We start from the raw sequence: 9,366 nt of genomic DNA, 5'->3' as shown, positions 1-9,366 counted from the left end.
TAGAGGAACCGATCTTTTTATCTGGGTCATATATAAAAAATTGATAGTCTTGACTTGGCGAATTATATGAGGGGTGTGTGTTCATGCCCCATGCATGTTCTTGCTCGAGCCGAAAATGTGTTGTGGTACCGTGGGCGTTCCAAGATCGAAATGGGCGATAGTGGAGGCATTGCTATCCACAAGTGGCACTGAACCTGGACATTGGCAGCTCAGCCCGACGACCCCCGAACACGGCCCAAAAAACTTGGGCCAGGCTAGATAGGGCTTTGTGTTCATGTCTCACGCGGGCTAGAAATTTTGACCCGTTGTGTATTTCAAACTAGGCTCGGGCCTGAGAAAAATCACGCAGTTTACATGGAGGCCCAACCGACCCAACCCAAATTTGATCTTTTTAGTCCCCTCGAGGCGGGCTCGAACCTACATATTCGTTCTTTTGGCCAAGCGAGGCCCGGCTCGGGCTTAGACTTTGCATGCCGAGCTTTTACATGCTTGACCCAAAATCCGGCCCGACCCGAAGAATGCCCAGGTTTAAGTGGCAAGTTACCCTAGCCACGGACACCACAAGACGAGGCTAGCTATGATGAATTTTAGACCATGGACACCACATGTTGAATGTGGCTTAGATGGATTTTCATACTGATTCTTAGGCCCTTGTACAGTGTGAGGTGTTTAAGAAGATCTTTAGTAAAATAAACTGAGTTTTTTAAGCACTAGTGATTATCTCTACATAACGGGTGTCAAATTAAGTCTTTATCATCTACTAATAAGCATCGGTGCTTAGAAAATTTGATTTATTTCTTTAAGCATCTAGCATTGTGCAAGGCCTTAAGGATGCAAGTTAAGATCGCGCAAGGCCCATCATAATTTAACAAGTTATTAGTAGGAAACAAAGTAGAACCACTTTACTCCTCAAATGAAAGATCTCGATGAAAGCAATAAACAGTCTCTGACGGGTCGTTGGTTGCATCCACTACTATAGGAATGCCTAGGAGTGACGGGTAGGAAAAGTCCAGCAATGGCGGGCAAGGTTCCCAGGGCTGCCCGCCACTAACCTCCTCCCACTCCTATTATTTCATCAATGGTGGGCGAGCGCCCGCCACTCGTGGGCGTACTGTAGTGGTGGGTGTTCTTTCTTGCCGCCACAGCTATAATCACTGCGTGCCAGTGTAACTACTAGCTAAGTGCCGGGTGGCACATACTACCCGCCACAATATATTTCTCCACCCGCCACTGGTAATGTTCTAGGCATATAGAAGAATTGCTGCTGCGGCAACATTTTTTGCTGTCGTGGCAGCATTTTAACGAGGTGGTATTTCGCACTCAATCATGACATTGCAATATAAATATAGAATGATGTCTCATCATTCAAACAATCATGCAGTACATTAATTATTATAACGTCACCATAATAAATAAGAGTAATAGTGAAGCAAATTAGTTGAGTATTAAAAAGTGCTGGAGAAAAAAACATGTGTGTCTCAACACATAATCAATAGTTTATGAAGCTTTTTCGAAAAATTGTCTCGGGTAGGCTACTCGCTGGCAATCGATGACCAAAAATGTGTCTTCGAATTGGTGAAGTCATTCCTCATGTGACTCTAGTGGTACTTCCCATCCTCATTTACAACCTCCTTGTTGATGATTTTTGCCAACACCTTTTGGATGCGCTCACGCTCACATAATACCTCACCTATGTCAATGTCCTTCTCCATCTCCTCATACCACTTGGTGATCTAGCTATGATTAATATTGACTTTTTTTCAAATAGTCATTAATGACAGCCGTGGTAAAGTAGCCGGACATGTGGGAGGTTCTGAAATTTGGTTCTTGATAGCAGCAAGCGCTAGTGATGAACTTTGAATGTTGAATTACCTTGTTGTTGATGTTCTTACACTTGCAAGAGCAACATTTAGAACCTCGTTCAATTTTTTCCATTGCTTTTAAGGGTCTCTCTTCGAATCGAAGAAATATGCCAAGCCCTGTGTTGGCAATAGTGCGATTACAATCTAATGTCGATCACTACGCAATAAACGAAGAAATTAACATGGATGAGATCAAACTAGAAGGTCAACTATATATGTTACATAATAAATGAGTGAACGTTAAAAACATACTTGTCATGATATGGCAACAGAAAGGTGTCCTTTTGTTGATGGGTCGTAATCATGCACGGGAATAGGTAGTCACAGACGAGCTCTTGGCTAATTATGGATTCGATGTTGTGGTAGTGCATGTAAAAAGGATCAAGTAAAGACACTTTACTATGCCCGAGTAGGGGATCTGAAGCTCGGTGAAGTGCCCAAAGCCTCATTAACTCCGGGGAGAGTGCACTCACATAGAAGATATTTGAATGGGTCACCTCATTAAATGGCAGATCAATTATATGGGCTAGAAAATTGAAGGACAAAATTATAACCTTGTAGAACTTTGGCCTAACCTTGCTGACCTTCTTTTGACCTACGTACCACGTCGTCGTGTAGAACATTCAAATATGTCATGAGAGCCATCAACGTAGAGTCTGATAGCGATGGTTTGCCGGGCTTATACTCATTCCATTTATGTCCTTCGGGAAAGACAGTTGGCACATGTGGCTTGTCTATGGATGGTCCGCAACATGTAGATCCTTCCTCGTTGATTGCTAAATATACTTGGCTATGTTGTCTCCATTGTTATCGATGTTGACAAGGGGGTCAAGGTTCGCGAAGGTGGGATCGCAGTCATTACCTGAGAATCCTTGTGGAGTAATCTCCTCTATATCACTGAGTGGCCACTTAAGTAAGTACCCCTATATCACTTGTCCTAACATAGTGATGCCTTCATCGAGGGGGAGGCAACTAACAGTGTTCAAACCCTTACATTACTAGATGCACTAGCACCCTCGTCATGTCCAGTGGTAGGACGACCCCGTGCACCAGTCTAGTACCATGTGTAAATGGAATTATTTGGCCCTTGGAAACATTTGTCAGCATGCCGTTCACTCTGGCTAGCAGCTAGCATAAAACATCGAGCGATGCTCGTGGCTGTTGGGTGCTATTATACAGTTGATGCTCGTGTCCAGACGGGAATATTTCAGCTAACTTTCTTTCAATTGTGGTAGCTACTTTTGCATCTACTTTGGCATGGATCTTGTCTTCAACCCTGTTTTCCTTCTATAGTTTTTAACTCATTGGTCTGGGGATAGGCCTGGTCCCATAGCATCCTACCTGAGCACAACACACGCCTAGTCTTGGGCTTCCTGTCAACCCCAAATCGCTCGTTCACAACCCGTGTAAGATGGTCTTCATACCTATAGCCGTACGGAGATGCATTAGGACCGCCAAATTCCCCCTTCATTTTTTCTACAAAAAATTACATAAGTTGTGGTAACCGATTAGTATGGTAATAAATGTAGTAGGTACTAAATTAGTTGTCTTAAGTGACGTTATCAGGCTCTCCTCCGTCGAGCAAAGTTGCAACATCGGGAGGACAAACTCATTAGTCTCTCGGTCTCAAACTACACGGGCCCTGAGAAAATGGATGTCACGGAGATGATCTTGATGTTCCAAGAATGGTGGTGGTTTACCCGCAGCTTCAAAGTCCACAGACTCCTTCTCCCACTTAGGTATTGCAGCTTTGTAACCACCAAGGCCGAGGCGGTGCTTACCTCGCAGATGTTTCTCTAAATTACGGAAATGTTTGCTTACCTCCTTGCTTGACTCGCTTCCTGGTGATACATAAAAATTCGTCCATTCTTCGTGATCCATAGTTGGATTGGGCCGCTTGCCGGTCTCAAAGTCCTTACCACGAGATTGCTATGGGCAGTGCTCTTCCATCCCACAAACATTTTTGGCCATTTCGATAGGGCATAATCTTCGGCCATTTTTAGACTCAGACGGAAATGCATAACCCTGCTGTAACGCTTCAAGTAACTTCTGCTTATGTGTGTCGATATCCTTGCAACCGCTCGAGACGTTTCTTTCTCAAGATAGAACCTATAATTTTACTATAGTAGATCATTGATGGCGCGCATTGTTGCGTCCACCTATTTTGACTCTTGTTAGTTATACAAAGCAACTTGTATATATTTCTTTATATAATGCATTTTCTGTTTGGAAATTTAAGTGATTTGCTACCACCCGCATTCATGATGTACGTTCCTAAAATATAGATACATCAAACAGAATATGAACAAAAAAATGTCCTCGAGAAGTTTTTCATAGTTGCTTAGCATGAACCATCAAGACAATTAAAAGGGTGCATTGAAGTTGTCTGTCTCATGCCACGAAGGTCCTTGCAAGATAATATGTTTTAAATAGTTCATAAGGAGTTGTTTAATGAAAAAAGATTTATATGAGTGGGCATGGATTAGCTTATACAAAGATATGGGGCTAGCCTACAAACGTGTAAGCAACTTAAGAACATACTTGCTCCCTTTCTCCCACATTCTCCAATAGACGACCGTCCCACATAGAATTCCTCTGCAAACAAGAGGACAAAAAGATAGGATGGAGGATCAGATGCTAATGAAAGAAGATGTGGTGGACATAAATAAACTCTGAATGGAAAATCTCGTGTTTCAAAGATAGGAAGTTCAACACAATTTCTGTTATGTAGAGTACTAACTGTATACAATTGTTTTTCTTCATCAAAGTAACTACATACTATTTGACATACTTCTGCTTAGTATAATAAAACAGTTGTTCTATTTTTATGCTTTCCACGGATGACACTCAAATATTGAACACATTCACTATTCAAATCTGGGAAACCACTCCATTGGAAAACATAGAGGATACCTTAGTGAGATAATGTGTTATTAGGCTAAAGGGGCGATGAAAGACTATATATCACATAAATTAAATGAATTGATTATCTTAGTATTAAGCCTCACATTATCAAGCAATGTCGTTATGTAAAGTTATATTTAACCAAAGGGGCTCATAGTGGGGACATGTAGAAACAACACATAGTCTTCAATGAACTATACTCTTATAATATCCTAACAATTCTAGCGCGGTAAACTTGTTACTTTTATTTCTTTTGCAAAGACTTTGCTTCGATTGTTATTCATTTGTGAGAAATTTGAAGTCGGATAAATTTACCATCGAGCAAGACAGCTCCAGCGTCACCTGTGTGTGCATCGACCTTGATTAAAGCTTTGTAATACCAATAAAAAATAAGCAATAAGTCTAAGAAAAGAAAGACACATCTTAGTTAAAAAAAACACCCTTACCAACACTCTACTCTTGTGACCTCCAAGATTAATCATTTGAAGTATAAGTACTATAGACGGTGCGAAGGCTGAACCTAATTATCAACAGTTGGAAAATATGTTCTCTTTTTCCGCTAGTATTGGACATTATCCAATATATATATTTGTCTTGATATAATGAATTGTTATGCTCATGTGCAAGCGCTATCTAAATTCATCTTATCAAATATCAAATAAAATATGTTTATCGATAATCACGCAAAAAAGTTCTTAGCATCATATAAAATTCACACTTTCCACAAATTACCAAATTTGTTCAAAAAAGCCCACAACCAAGCATACCCTGGAGCAGCAAACATACAATAATCCATTCCTTTTTGCAAGATCTGGACAAAGAGTAGATACCATTAGGTTAGATAGGAAAATTATTAACAGTGTATGGGAACAAGTGCATGAACATGTGTTGCTTTGTATCGTACTTCACACTTGAAGGCCACTTATTGTGCATAACGCCTTTCTTAAGGGTGGAATGATAAAACTAGCTTTTAAGATAAAGCTTGATTAGTTATAGCAATGAGCAAGGAAAAACAATGCCTATGAAGAGCAGTGTTATGGAGGATGACCTTGTTTCAAAAATAAACACAATCACAGCAAACCGTCACATGTACAAATCTCAAGTGGTCAAAAATTTAAAATCTCATTTTTCACGTAGTTGTGGAAACCACCAAAACTTCTAATTTACTACTTTAAAACCATTTTTACAGTATCTCTAGTTTCATGACAATTTTCCAAGTTTTGGTCTAATCAGAATATCCTTATGGCCTATTCATATTCCTAGTATTTTCTTCTTAGTCGTGATTTGTATTTAGCCATAACTGCAATAATTCTTATACAACAATCATGGTAGATGGACAACAGATCGTAAATTAAATACTTTATAAGCTCCAGAAGCAACTACACTGCATATGTGCACCACATTTTCTACCACATGCCAAAGGTTCATTCTACTCGATACCAACTGATTTTTGTTTTGTTTCCTACCCTATACTTTGCATACATGCCACCCTCGGGTAAAGAGGGCCACTATCTTGCCATAGGAGCAAAGTAATTGAGGAAATTCCTAGAATTTCCAACTGATGAAGACATGGTTCATTGACAGCTTAAATAAAGCTGAATTTACTAAATATTTGACACAGTACTGGACAAATTTATCAGGTCCATCCATCGATAGGACGATTTTTTTCCAAAATCAAGACACATACGGAGTACATGGCAAAGGAAGCAAAGCCTGTTTTGTGCGCAAAAGATTAAGTGAATCCTCAGATGCGCATACCGAGAAATAAGCTTTTACAGCTAGTCAATGGATCTAGCCCAAGAACACTATAGCCAAGGGCAGATGGAAGGGACAGCAGGAGGACCTCTTGCGATGTAGAAGCAGAAGGAGCAGAAGTTTGAACGAAGCCTATTCTGTAGGTGGGGGAGGGGATTGTTTGAATGAAGCACACGGTAAGGTAAGAGGGATTTGGGGAGGGGATCGACGTCCCACCGCAATATTTTTTTTTTGGTATTTCTTTATAATGTCAATCCTTCCAATCAATATATTCATCACACGACATGGCCATTATCTATCCGATCCACACATGCACGCATATATATGTTTTTATAGTACAAATTAACCTTCACATAACAAAACATTACAAATAATGTTGTTAATGGATTCTACTCACGGTCATCACATGAATTTTGGTGATCCTCTTCCTGGTATGGATTATAGTCTTGTTGTGACTCCGTCTTGACCATAGTGGAATGTCATCATTTAGCAATGTTGATCTTGTTATTTTTGATACATGTTTGAGACCTTCTTGTTCCGTGGGGTAGTCGTCGAATTGGTTATAGTCCTCCTCGTCATTGACTTCAACCACTCCGACGATACTCCTCTTTCCTATTTGGTAGACCACACGACTAGGCTTAACTGGGTATTTTATGTAGAAGCATAGAGACACAGTCTTCGCGAGTACCCATGGCTCATTTAAGGCACTTATTGCAAGCACGTTCACGAACTCATTTCATGGTGGTATAACCATGGTAGTTAACTAGTCGTCATCTTGAATTACTTATTTCGCCCATCTAACGCGGAACATGGGGAATATCCCTACATCTGCATACCTCAGTTACCAAATTCCTTTGATTCTCTTGTAGTGTTTGTTCTTCATTAACGGTGTATGCATGTAGTGTCACCCCTGAATTCTGGTACACATATTTTACCTTGTCTGGACTCCTTATAGAAAGTGTATCCGTTGATGTCATACTCTTAGTACGTGGTCACATTCAATGTGGGTCCCGATGCCAAGGAGAACAGCTCAGTACCTGTGTCATCATTTTCTCACAATAGATTTTCCTGCATGTATGTCTTGAACCAAGCCGCAAACTTTTTGTTTTGCTCATTTGTTAGTTGCTCATCAGAGCATTTTATCCCACATTTCATGTATTCAGTTCTCAACTGCAAGATGTGCTTCTTACCATATGGGTTGACACACTTAATGTGTTGTAACACAATAGTGTGAGCTCTTTTCTTGTGCCCTACGCCCTTGAGGCTACCAATGTGCTTATTCTTGGGCATGCCCAAAGGTTTGTCGACTTCAAATTAGTGTGTGCAAAATGAGATAACCTCCCTACTTAGAAATCCTTGGACGATGCTTCCATCTAGATGTGACCAGTTATGAACACATATTTTGACTATCCCATTTAACCTTTCATAAGGGAACATACTGTATAGAAATACTAGGGCCGGGTCTATGATATCTCGGATAACATGGACAAGTATGTGCACCATGATGTCAAAAAATGAGGGCGGGAAGTACACCTCAAGCTCACATAGTATGACAACAATCTCTTCTTGTAGTATCTTGCAACGCTCGAGGCTGATCGATTTATGACGTCAAAGAAGTTACATAGATCTTGAAGTATCTTTCTGACATGCGGTTCCATTATTCCTCTAAGTGAAACCGATACTATTTGTGTAACAATCACGTTATAGTCATGTGATAACCCACAAGTATAGGGGATCGCGATAGTCTTCATGGGTAGTATTTCACCCTAATTTATTGGTTTGACACCAGGGGAGGCAAAGAATATTTATAGGACATGACAGCTGAGTTGTCAATTCAACCGCACCCGAGAGATCTCTCTGCAACAAAGGATTAGTAGCACGGCAAATAGTAGTAGTAGTAATAGTAATAGCAACAACTTGATAGTTGTAGTGACAGTGACAACAATAATAGTAACTTAGCAATATACAATATATGTAAAGCGTAGGCACATGGTACAACTATGGAAAGATATGGATGACATCAATCATGTAACAATTACACACTAGTGCAACACAGAACTAGCTCCAATTCATGAATATAATGTAGGCATGTACTCCGTATATAGTCATACATGCTTGCTATAAGAACTTGCACGACATCTTTTGTTCTACTCTCCCATGACAACTGTGTCCTATTGGAAACTAAGGGATATTAAGGCCTCCTTTTAATAGAGAACCAGAACAAAGTATTAACACATGATGAATACATGAACTCCTCAAATGAAGACAATTACCAAAAATAATCCCAATTATTGTTACCTTGGGGGTATGCGGATCAACACATGTAATAGGTGCATACAACTTGCAAGATAGGATCTAAAAACTTTTCATATTTAGAGAGAACATAATAAGTTTAGGTCTGAAATCGTGGCACTCGGGCCCTAGTGACAAGCATTAAGCATAGCAAATTCATAGCAACATCAATCACAGTACATAATGGATACTAGGGATCGAGCCCTATCAACTTTACTCGATTACATGATCGATCTCATCCAAACTCTATCACTCACTAGCGAGCCTACAAAGGAATTACTCGCTACCTATGGTGAGCATCATGGAATTGTTGATGAAGAAAGGTTGGTGATGACTACGACGATGAATCCCCCTCTCTAGAGCCAAAAACAGGCTCCAGATTAGCCCTTCGGAGGAAGAATAGGAGGAGGTGGCAGCTCCGTCTCGTAGATTGCGATGAAAACTTCTCTTTATTTTTTTCTACGAATATGTGAATTTATATTACTGGAAATAGGGTCGACGAAGGCTCGTGGGCCCAAGGTTATCAAAATCGCAATTCCGAATCGGATCGGAG

Source organism: Hordeum vulgare, chromosome 4H (genome assembly GCF_904849725.1).
Source record: "Hordeum vulgare subsp. vulgare chromosome 4H, MorexV3_pseudomolecules_assembly, whole genome shotgun sequence".
NCBI lineage: Eukaryota > Viridiplantae > Streptophyta > Magnoliopsida > Poales > Poaceae > Hordeum > Hordeum vulgare.
The sequence above is the reverse complement of the archived record's forward strand: the minus strand, read 5'-3'. Positions refer to the sequence as shown.